Source organism: Alexandromys fortis, unplaced genomic scaffold (assembly GCF_014885135.2).
Source record: "Alexandromys fortis isolate MF-2015 unplaced genomic scaffold, M_Fortis_MF-2015_v1.1 scaffold_138, whole genome shotgun sequence".
Taxonomy (NCBI): domain Eukaryota; kingdom Metazoa; phylum Chordata; class Mammalia; order Rodentia; family Cricetidae; genus Alexandromys; species Alexandromys fortis.
The window spans coordinates 1,901,476-1,913,631 of record NW_026068034.1 but is presented as its reverse complement, the minus strand read 5'-3'; the positions used below and the strand labels follow the sequence as shown (position 1 = coordinate 1,913,631).

Genomic DNA, 12,156 nt, shown 5'->3' with positions numbered 1-12,156 from the left:
TTTGGAAGAGCAGGCAATGCTCTTAACCACTGAGCCATCTCTCCAGCCCCTCCAATAAATCTTAAACAATTACAACATACACATAAATCTGCTCATGTGAAATGTCCTAGTACCCTATGGTGGCACAACATGCAACAGCAGAAGACTAGAAACAGGGCCTGGAAGATGGCTCAGTCAGTAAAACACCTGCTGTGCCCAGCAAAGCCATGCACTGAGGACCTCAGTACTGGTCCCAGCCTATAGTCCCTGCACTGGGAGAGTAGATGGGAGGATCCCTAAGGCTTGCTTGCTGGTCAGCCAGTCCAGCCGGAATTGATGAGCTCCAGTTCAGTGAGAGACCTTGTCTCAAAAAAAAAAAAAAAAAAAGGTAGAGAGTGATTGAGGGTGACACCTAGGTGATCTCTGACCTCCAGGTGCACCTACACACATGCACACACACAAACATACACACGGCTAGACACAAAGTAATTAGAGGAATCCAGTTAGTAACTTATGTATAGGCACAAATGAGGACCTCTCTCTGTTTTTCAGGACAGGGTCTCTTGTAGCCTAGTCCCTCAACCTCTCAAGTGCTGGGATTGCAGACGTGGGCTTGTATAACTAGGAAATAAGGATTAAAGGGAGGATTCTTGGTGCATACTTTTTGAGGGTTGGTGGGACAGGGTCTCTTTTTTTGGTTTTTCAAGACAGGGTCTCTCTGTGTATCCCTGGCTGTCCTGAAACTCACTCTATAGATCAGGCTGCCCCAAATTCAGAGATTCTGTCTCCTGAGGTTTTTGTTGTTGTCTTATTTTTTATTGAGACGGGGCCTTACTGTGTAATCCTGGCTGGCCTGGAACTTGCTAAAACAACATACTGGCCTTGAACTCATAGAGAATCGCCTGCCCTTGCCTTCAGAGTGCAGGGATTAAAGGTATGTGCCACTGTGCCTGACTCAGTGAATACTTTAAAGTATTAGTTTGATTATTGTGTTTTATTTAGCAGTGTGTGTATGGTATGTGTATAATTGTGTGTGTGCGTGCACGCATGCATGTGTGTGTTTGTGGTGTGCGTGTGTATGTGTGCTCAATTCTCTCGTCTACTTTCGTGCGGGTTCTAGGAATCAAACTCACCTTGTCAGGGGCCTGTTGCAAGTTCCTTTATCTGCTGAGCCATTTCACAGGCTCTAGTTTGGTTTTTGAATGGTAGGAATGCATTGATGTTCAGAATAATTGGAAACATTGAGAGGATGAAGTGGGAGTGGAAAGGAACACTTTCTAGATCCTGCCACTGAGACTTTCCAAGTAAGGAAATGTCAATGAGAGGTTGAGTAACCAGCCCAGGATTTCAGGCAACTAGTGAAAGTAGAATTGGAACCCATCTGTGAAATCCTAGCTCCATCCCCTTTCTAGTACTGGGTTATCGTTAGTTTTAACAAGCCAACTAATACTCAGAAGCTAGCAAAGAGATACCGAGGGAAAATGAGTCTGAGATTTTGAGACTTCCTACAACACCTTCATTGAAGAGATGCCCCTCAATGCTGCTGACCTCTTGGCCCTAGCCAGTTCAGCTCTGGGGGGCTGAAGAACAGCTGAAGAGGGACTAGAAAAGGCGTGGACATTTTAGCTTATCTCTCCCTCCCTCAAGTCCATATACTGGCACTTTAAAGAGGCCAAAACAAAAAAACTCCTAATACGTCCCCAGGGTCCTCCGCCAGCAGAGGGCGCTCACCTCGCTGCGCCTCTCCACCGTGGTCCTAATCGACTTCCCAGGCGCAGTGCGCGTGCGCTTGTTTGCACCCTGCTGCAGGTGTCCAGCTCAGTGCCTTACCGACGTCTAGTCTTCTCTGCCGCGCTCGGCGTGACCTTGTCAGCCAGGGCGGGACTGCAGGGATGAGGAGACTGTACCCAGAACTCTAGAATTTCCTGGGACGAGGGCTTCGGGGATCTCTGCGGGGTCGGGCTGCGCGCGGGGCAGCCCGTGGGGCGGGGCGGGGCGGGGCGGGGCAGCAAGTCCCGGGCGGCGGGCGGCGGCGGGGCCGAGTCGGGCGCGGAGCCCTGACAGCAGGTACGCGGGTGGCGACCCCACCGACTGTCTGCTGAGCTGCCCCTAAACTCGCGCGGAGCTGGCAGGGGCCCGGGGCTCGGGCCAGGTGGGATCGGAGGGTGGGTGGCATCTTGAAGGCCGGCCGCGGGCCTGGGGCCCCGGTGAGCGCTTCTCCCAGGCTTGCCCACTAGCCTCCAGCTCTGCAAGGGGCCCTTCCTTGCCCTGACCCGGACCGAGCCCAGGTGTCGTGTGGACACGTGGTTGGGAATTTGTGTTAAACAAAGACAAAAAGTAATCCCTAGAGGGTGTAAACGTGTAGAGGTCTGGAAATGCGTTTGGTGTGTGACTACTCCCTGTCCTGGGGTCCCGACTAGGATGGCAAGATGATCCTTGCGAAGTCGTCTTGTTCTTACATCCCTTTTCACCGTGGGCTGGACAACGACTAAAGGACACAGAGGCGAAGCTGCTGTTTTGAAGGAGGCACATCTTTAGAACCGAACCCTTATTTGTAGTAGTGTGGAGAGCCCCAAGCGCCTCTTGGCCGCTTAGTACCTTAGTATACTTAAGGTCCCGAGAGTCTAGAGGTGTAATACATTCTTAGCCTGCTGTGGTGCCAACGTCTGAACCGTACTGCATTTAAAGAGATAAGGATAACTTAAAGAAAAAAAAAAAGAAAAGTATATGGGTGTGGGTCCCCACAGAGGCCAGAGATGTCAGACCCCAGCTGCTGGACTTAGGGCTGGTTGTAGATCCTGGTAACTGAACTCAGGTCCTCTGTAAGAGCAGTAGGTGCTCTTAAGTGCTGAGCCATCTCTTCAACCGCCATAATTTTTATTTTGTAAAGGCGTTTGCAGTCATATATGTTTGAGAGTTTATGGTTCAAGTTTTCTGAACTACAGACTCAGAACTTTTTTTTATGCTCGTGGTATTTATCAAGGGTCTCCAACTAGAGGATATGTGGAGAATTTCCCCAAATAGACTGGGAGATATTGGGTTGCTTGCTTGCTTGCTTGCGTGTTTGTTTTGTTTTGGTTGTGCCTCTGCTTGACATCTGGTGCAGTTTGGGAAATGAAGTTCCAGAAATAGAGCCCATCGTTGTAGAGGGGCAGTGGTGCCAGGGGGGTTTTCTTTAATGGGAGTATGTGTTTAGTTTAGGGTCTGGTGAGAACACAAATCTAATCCAGTCTGCGGCTGTAATAGGTTCCCAGGTGATGGTCTGGGACCAGATTCTTAGTAGCAGATCACTGAATTGACCAACACATTTTAGCTGACTGCTATGTAGAACTGTCTGCTGCCAGGGGTCAGTCACTTTGTCCAAAGCTTGAATCAGGAGTCAGGACTAGGAGAACTCTCAGTCTCCTCTCGTCTCAATACTGGGGTTCTAACCCAGTTACTTTTTTGCCGTTGACTTTCATATATGACACCCTTGTCAGTTTGGCAGATTTTGCAATTTGGTCAGAACATTTCTAACAGCTGGGAAATAACTAGATATAAAGTCTACCTCTCCCTTTCATTCCCCCCCCCCCTTTGAATATGGTCTTGTAGTACAGGCTGGCCTCAAACTCCCTGTGTAGCCAAGGCTGACCTTGAGCAACTGCTTCAACCTGCTCTTCCCAGTTGCTAGGATTCCAGACATAAAACGTCTCATCGTTTAGGGATAACACACTAAAGATGTTGTTGAGGTTGATGAAGTGAACCCCTCCCACATCCGTCCTTCTTGTCCAAGCTCTCTCTTAGAATGAAAGCAAAGAAAAGCAACTTATTTTTAGAAAGTTGACTCTTACCAGGTGTGGTAGTACTCAACTTTTTTGTTGTTGTTTTTGTTTTTCGGGACAGGGTTTATCTGTGTAGTTCTGGCTGTCCTGGTGCTCTCTTTGTAAAACTCTGCCTCCCAGATCCTGGGATTAAAGGTGTGTACCGCCTTGTTTGTTCTGTTCAACTTTGATCCAACACTTGGGAGGCAGAAGTAAGAGGATTTTTGTGAGTTGGAGGCCAGCCTGGTCTATGTATTGAGTCCAGGACAGCTGGGGCTACATAGAGAGACCCTGTGTCAAAAAAAAAAAAAAAAAGTTTTGCCAAATGTGGTGGCATATACCTCGAATCCTACACTGGGGGGGGGGGGCAGAAGAGGCAGATTTCTGGGAGTTTGAGGCCAGCTTATTCTACATATTGAGCTCCGGGGTAGCCCCAGGTACTTAAAAATAAAATAGAAAGTTAGCTCTTAAGTCATGCATATGATACATGTTTGTAATTCCAGACCCCTGGAGAACAATACAGGAAGATTGCTTTGAGTCTGGACAGTATGGGCTTTATAGTGAGTTCCAAGCCAGCCTCAGCGACAGAGTGAGACCCTGCCTAAGTCCTAGTGGAAAGGGAATCTGTTCTTAGAGCATCTGATGACAGATAGTCCAGCTTTTTTTCTTCAAACTGAATTGGTGAATCTTTCACCACATTTAAGAAAACTCGTTCTTAAGTTTGTCCTTGCTGTGTACATAATGGACTTTAGCTGGACTTTGAAGGATGGGTGTGGTGTGCAAGACTGCAGAAAGTCCTGGAAGCAGCTATAGGGTGCAGAGACGAGACTGTGCACACCAGAGCCGGGATTGTTAGATGACAGCAGGAAGGAGATGGCATGGAAGGAAGGCAGAGGAGTGTAAGCAAAGCAGTGTTGGAGAATGTATTCATCTCCCTGTGGGGCAAAGAGTGGTGGGAAGTGGGGGAGGAGAGAGGCAGAGGTTTTGCATAGTAATGACAGTGATGCCTTGCTTTTATGTTTAACTGTAGATTACAAAACTTTATGGGCATGATCTCATTTGATGTAATTTGATGGCAGAGCAGCAGATGAAGCACCAAAAAGGAGAAGTGGTTTGCTTTAATCTTCAAAGCTATCAAGCGGCAGAGTAGAGTGCGGACAGTGGTAATGGAGGAGAAAGGGAGGGTGCAGGCACTCAGTTAAGCCTGGCTGGATATGAGGGCACAGAGGACACAGAAATGGAAGAGTCAACGAGGCTGGGAGAATGCCATCGACTGCTGTCCCTTTGGGGTAGCTCCGCTGGCGGTAGTGGCTACTAGGAGGTGGAGGCTAGGACTGTAGTTGATGTGACCTGCTTTGGAAGTGAGCTAGTTATGGAGGGGACTTCAGACATCTGTTGCATATCAAGGGAGATGGAAACTGGGATCTCAGTGTCCCCTGTCACCCATGGCTGCAGTTTGCTCTGGAAGCTGGTGGTCTGACTGTCAGTCCTATGATGTTTGCTACCCAGAGTGTATGTCCATGAACCAGGACAAGGTAAGAGAGCCTGATGCGAATCTGTCTTAGGGTCCTTCCCATTTTGGAGATTCTGGCTTAGGCTTATTGATGTTTTCTTTCTGACGTTCGGGGGTACTAGTTGAGGTTGGCTGACAGGTCAAGTTCATGTGCTTCCTGATCTTTCCCTGCCCCTTCTTATTTCAGGGGCCTCATGGCAGCAGAGAGTGGGGCTTTGGTGCCCTCGGAGCCTTTCGAGCCTTTCTCAGAAGGTCTTCATTTTACATACAGCCTGTCTATAGTCTAGTTCCTTTAATTTGAGATTGTGTGCTAGTACCAAGTTCCATAGGACCCGGGCTTAGGCTCCTATCAGAAAGAGCTTCATGTATTGCTGTGTGTGTTTGTATGTATGAACGTGTACTTCCCCACTGTGGTGGTCTGTGTGTGTGTGTCTGTGTGTGTGTGTGTGGTGTGATATATGGGCTAGGGTGTACGCCCCTGTGGCATCCTCTAACACTCTGACCTGCTCTTCTGTCTTGCTTGTTTGAGATGGAGTCTCGTTGTGAGGCCTTGGCTAGCCTGAATCTCAATATATAGGCCAGGCTGGCCTCAAACTCATAGAGATATGCTTTTCTCAGCACTCCAAGTGCTGGGATGCCATATTCCTTTAGAAGCAGCCAGCAAACCCCAGCAATATTCCTTTCTTCTCCTCTCACAGTGCTGGAGCTTGTTGGTGGGTGCTAGCGTCTGAACTTGGGCTTTGTGGTTGCACCGAAAGCCCCCTTAACCACTGAGGTAACTCTCCAGGCCTACTCGTGTGGACTGTAAGGGTGGGCATTCTCTGAAATCTGGCCATGCTCGTATGCCTAGAGCCTGGCTAGGACAGTAACTTTTGAATATTGTGTTTCTCTGGGCAAAGCAGTGTGTGCTGAGATAATAGGCAATATTTTCAGTAAAGGGTAGCACTTAACAACACTTTGTCCAAGTGTCTGTCTCTATAAGGGCAGAGAGGAAACAGCAGACTACACAAGGAGAAGTGGTGAATTTCAGAAAAGAGGTGACTGCGAAGTGCAGACCTGGGGATGCAGATGTGTAGGTATAGGAGAAAGTAGATCCACGTGGCCAGAGTGTGAGAACTTTGGACCAAAGGGGAGGTTATTGCTGTTCACAGCAAAGTTCATAAAAACATTTGTGTGTGTGTGTGTGTGTGTGTGTGTGTGTGTGTCCCCGCACGCATATGCACTTGTAGGCATTGGTTCGTTCTATTGTGGGTCCTGGGAATCACACTTGGGTCATCAGATTTGGTAGCAGTTTACCTGCTGAGCCATCGCACTGGCCCTGTTGGGAGGTTTTAGACAAGGGGTGGCATGGGTGTATTTGGGGAGGCTGACGATGGAGAGACTGAAGGAGGAGAATATGGGTTTAGGCTGTTGGGAAACTCATAAGATGGACGTAAAGGGGAAACCCTTGCGATAACAAACGTTTTATGGCTGAGCTGAAATTAGGCCAAGGAGGATGGAAAGGAGTGGATGAATTTGAGAAGCTACAGTAGCAGCAGAATTAACCTGACTGACTAATTGCTTCTGAGGAGAGGGGGCTGTTGAAGGTGACTCACCTGTCTCACTTGGGTGGACTGTGGTGCCAGTATCAAAGAGGAAAGATGAAATAGGAGTCTCTGGGGGAAGATGCAGATTTGTTTGGGGCATACTGAACTTGAGTGGTCTGTGCTGCCTGGCCGTCAGGTCCAGGTGTGGGCTCTGCATTTCAGAAGAGTGTGGTTGGTGAAGTGGGGTGGGGATGAACTCTTCCAGCCACACTTAGAGAAGGGGGGGCGTTAACAAAGGAGACAGGGATTGGTGTGTCTGTGAGGAAGGAGAACATTTCTAGGGAGGGGGTCCCCATGTTCAGTTGCTTCAGTGTAGACACCCAGGGTGAGTTTGACTGGGTGGTGCGCCTGGAGGTTGGGGAGTCAAGAAGCTCTGGACACCAGGGCTCTTTCATTTGTGACTATGAACAGCTTCCGTGGAGCAGAATGGGGGTGCAGGCCGTGATGGAACTGAGGGATGCAAACAGAAGAAAGAAGAGATGCGGTGGCAGCCGGCAGAGGACACAGCGAGGTCTAGAAATAGTTTTTCCTAGGATTGGAGAGGCCAGGGCAAGTTTGTGTGATGATGTCTAAGAAGCAGTAGAGGGTGCATCTGAAATGGAAGTCCTCTGGAGAGGAGGTGAAAGGGCGGAGAGCAATGGGAGGAGGAGGAGGAATGAATCTGGGGAGAAAGGCAGTGATGGATGCAAAGGAACGCTTACCTAATAGGCTGTTTCCTTCTCAGCAAGGCTGTTTGCTGAGGGCTAGGGTGCTCAGGGTGAGCTCCATCAGGAATAGCTGCTTGGACAGGGTAAAAGAAGCCCAAAGCAGCTGATCAGAGTGGAGAGCAAGCGCCTCGAGATAAGCCCAGGAGTGTGGCCGAGCGACTCAGAGCTGGAGTCCTGTGCTTACAGACCTACCCATCTTCAACGTAGTGATGGGCTGACACTGTTGAGTGCTTTACCCCACAGTTTTAAGTGCTCTTCAGCATGGGAGTATGCAGTCCATGCGAAGTTTGATTGCCCAAGCCCTCCTGTGGTTTTCACAACAGCCCTATCAATATATTACTGGTTTACAGAGAGGGGACTTGAGGATGTAGGGCTTTATTAGGCTTAGTGTTCATGTTTTGGGAGGATCTCTGCAGAAATGGGAGTCCTCCTGAGGCAATAGAGAAGGGAGCGATTTAGTGGGCAGGGAAGTGGGGTCTGCTGCTGCCATAGGGGGATTCTCAAATTGTAGAGTAATTGCCCAGCATCTTGACTAGAAAGACAAGAACCTGATGGCCGCTTGCCCTTGTGAGATCCCAAAAGATGAGACTATCACCTGAAGCAGCGAATAAGAAGAGAGACCTTGTTCGCATTCTCCAGAAAGCGAGAATGCATTGTCAGCCAGTGTTGGGATGTTGCAGACCTATATCTTTATGTTACAGTCTGATTCTTAGCTCACCTTTGAGTTTCCGGTCAGTGAGATGGGTAGGATCTGCAGGCAGGACTGACCCCTGGTGAGTGGAGGAGAATGGTCCATGGGATAGAGGAGAAACAAACTCACCTTTTTTTTTCTGCAGCCACTGGAGCATCTCTGTGTCCTTCCTTTTGGGGTTGCTATGGATACGCCTTTGCATGGTGGTTTAAGGAGATTGATCTCCATTGTGATCAGGTGATGGCGTGGGTTTTGAAAAAGAGAGGATGGTACGGTCTGCTTCTGAGGAGTGGCTGGCAAGCTGCCCGAGCGAGCCAGCGGTAGAGGCACAGCCACCTCAGCTGTGCCTTTGTTGGCTGCCTTGGCTTTTGCTGAAGTTGTGGAATGGTGCATCTACCTCAGTAGAGCGCAGTCTCGGTGCTCCCTGTCTGCTGGGTCCTAATGCCTGGATCCCGCTGGTTGATTCAGGGGAAAGAACTAACTGAGACTTGGAAACTAGACAGGTAGGACTCTTACTGTCAGTGTGAGGTTTGCTACTGTTGAGCATGGGGCCCGAGTGCCTCTGGCACTCCTGCAGAAGGTCCTTTCTCAGGATAAGTAAGGGGTTCTTGGAGGTGGACCTGGAAATCCCTGGGTAGTTGCTGGAGTGAAGGAAGCTTTGAGGGTGGGGTGAGCTCCATTCACATCGGGAGTAGGATGCAGACATTTCTGGGGATAATTAGCTGGAGCGCTGAAGAAAGTCCATTCAGGATCCAGTCCCATCTCTGTAAGATTGCCAAGGCAGATCTTGGATTCCGTTTTGCGGGACTGGGTTCGGCCTCCAGCATCTTCTCTAGGCAAGCAGACCTTCCCCTGTTAGACTGTGCGCACCGTCACCTCTTCCTCACTGGTGCTCAGAGATTTAACTCTGTTGTCAGACCGCCCACATAGTCAGCCCAGGATCAAAGTTTGGCAGCATGAGACTGAAAGAGAATTAGAGTATTAAGGGATCCTGAGGTATCGGTGTTAAAAAAAAGGAAGAAGAGACCTTCCTCCCTGCTGCCCCGGTCCACACCCCCACAGGTCCGCTTGTTTCCTGCTGTTGTCTGAATTTCTCCAGGACTTAATTTCCATTGGGGGGGGGGACTCCTTCCACTTTCCTAAATATTGTTGAGGAGGAAAATGGATTAGAAATCTGAACACTGTTGCTCTCTACTGAAGGAATGTGAAGACCCTATGGGGCAGTGTCAGGGACCCAGTGACGCTGTGGAAAGCATGTGTCTCTGTAGCTAGGCTTGGTATCAGAGAGTCGGTGTCACTCAGGGAAGGAGGAAGCACAGTCTTGTGTGTGTGTGTGTGTGTGTGTAAGTGTGTAAACCAGAGGCTGACATCAGAATGTATCCCTGATCAGAATGTCCTCCATCTTCAGCGAGGCTGGAGCCCAGCATCTCCAGATCTGCCTGTCTCTACCCCAACACTGCGCTGTAGATGCGCATGGCTGTGCCCAGCTTTTAGCAGGTCCCGGGGATCTGAGCTCAGCTTCTCATGCTTCATACCAAGCACTTTAACTGCTGAGCCATCTCCCTAGCCTCTCTTTGTTTCTGTTGGCAACATCAGAAGCTTTGCTTCACAGTATTGGGCATGGACCTGGCCATGCAAGTGATCTAGTAAACCTGCATCTCAGCTATGTTTGAAATATTTTATTTTGGAATAACTAGTATATTTACATAAAGTATAAGGAATAACAGTGAAAAACTGGCCTGCTGGCTCCGGTTTGTAATCCCGAGAGATTGAGGCAGGAAGATTATGAATCTGCCTGGGCAATTTTTTGAGATTCTGTCTCAAAATGAAAAGTATGCAGCCTAGGAGATGGTTCTGTTGGTAAAATTCTGTCATGCAAGAATGGCAGCCTGTTTGACCTCCAGTACCCATGTAAAAATGCCAGACTCATGAGTGTGCACCCATTATTGTAGTAGTGGAACGGTAGAGACAGGAGGATTCCTAGGGCTTGCTCCCTAGTCGGTCTAGCTAGAATCAGCAACCTCCAGTTCAGTGAGAGACCCCGTATCAAAATTAAGGTTGAAAGTAACTGAGAAAGGAACCTAATACTGACCTCTGGCCTCTGCATTCCTGTAAACATGCACACAAGTAAAGAAGTAAAAAAGTTTAAAAGAAAAAGGGCTATGTATGTACAGTGCTTGCCTAACACATGAGAGTGGCGGTTAAGTTTGCAACAAAACACATACACACAGACTCACGCAAAAAATGATAGAGATCACACGTATTCTTCCTTAGTTCATCCCCCAGCCCTGTGTTTAAGGACTGTAAAGCTGTGCATGATGTCCCAGGTTGGACACAGGCATTGTCCCCGTGACAACTGAATGGTTCCATCGCAGATCCCTCATGCTGTCTGTTAAGGATTCCTGTCTCTCTCTCATTCCACTCCCTTTAGTCCTTGACTACCGGCCAGCACCTATCTCACAGGTTCACGTTGGAAGCAGGTGAAGAAACACATTTTAGTGTGCGCAGTTGAATTGGCCCCAGAAAAGGCCCTGAGAACTGCCCAGTGTCCCTTTCCCAATTCTGCTTTGATCCCCCTCTTTTTTTTGTTTTTTAAAAAATGCTTTTGTGACTGGGTGGTGGTGCACACCTTTAATCCCAGCACTCAGGAAGCAGAGGCAGGCGGATCTCTATGAGTTCGAGGCCAGCCTGGACTACAAAGCAAGTTACAGGACAGCCAGGACTATATTACTGGTGTCTGCATTTGTATGTTCCAGTGTAGGCGTACCCCACAGTGTGCTTGTGGAGGTCGGAGGACAACCTCTGTCGCTGGTGCTGGCCTTACACCTTGTATGAGATGGAGTCTCTTGAGGATTCCTTCCTCCCCAGTCTCCATGGGGTGGGACTACGGACGCATGCTCATGAACCATCTCGCCAGCCTCAACCCTCATTTTTATTATTCACACCTCAAGGCTTCTCAGTTGATTTATTCATTTGCTAATTTTTTTGTGTGTTATTTTATAAATATTTACCGTTTATTTTTTTTTTGTGTGTGTGTGTGTGTAAGTGTGTAAGTACATATGTGTGGGGTGACCTGTGGAGGCCAGACGAGAGAGTCAGATCTGGAACTGGAGTGGAGTTACAGGTGGTTGTGAGCCTTACGGGGTGGGTGCTGGGAACCAGCCCAGGTCCTCTGTAGTAGCATCAGGCATTCTTAGCCACTGAGCCACCTTTCTAGCCCCTCACTTGCCGATTCTTACATTCATTCATGTCTTCATTTATTTCAGCTTTAGAGTCTCAGTTGTGAGCAGGTTGTGTTGATGAGTGGATGCAGTAACCACAAAGGCACCTGCATCTGAGCACAGTTTGTGTCAGGCATGATAACAGATCCTTTGCTTAAATCGCAACACCTTCGGGGGTCGGCTCTCCTCTGCGTGCTCCAAGTGCTAGTATGTCTTGCTCCCCACACCTGCCTTATTTTCCTTATTCTTTGTAACACCCAGAAGGTAAAGAATGCCTTTTTGCTATGGATTGGGTTACTGTGGCTCAGTCAGTTAACCACCTTGCCCAGAGGTAACGTAGAACAGAGCTGTGTCCTGGGCTGTGTGTGGGGCTCCTGCCAGTCTGCGGTCTTCCCTGTTCCATCTGTCTGTCTGCCTGTCTCTCGGGTCCTCCTTTCTCACCCCAGGCTCAGCACTGCAGCGTGCTCCCTGCTGTAACCCTGCTTTGTAGCTTGCTCATGTGTCCACTCTGACCTGCATGTTCCATCTTCCTAAAGCAGTTTCACTCTGCCACTCCACAGCTCAGGAAGGAGACCAGTGCGTCTCAGTGTGTTTATTTACTCAATTAAGTACTTGACTTTCTGCATGGAGGGCAGTTGCATCATAAAGAGACATTGTGG

The 12,156-nt window shown here is 48.8% G+C and overlaps 1 protein-coding gene across 1 annotated transcript in view; it reads left to right on the top strand.

Annotated features, from left to right (window-relative positions):
• The first annotated feature begins 1,951 nt into the window (after positions 1-1,951).
• Positions 1,952-12,156, top strand: part of Dctn1 (dynactin subunit 1) — a 32,716-nt gene continuing 22,511 nt past the window's right edge. Inside the window, exon 1 of the mRNA XM_050164887.1 lies at positions 1,952-2,046. The gene's annotated coding sequence lies outside the window, so the exon portion shown is untranslated. The remainder of the gene's footprint in view (positions 2,047-12,156) is intronic.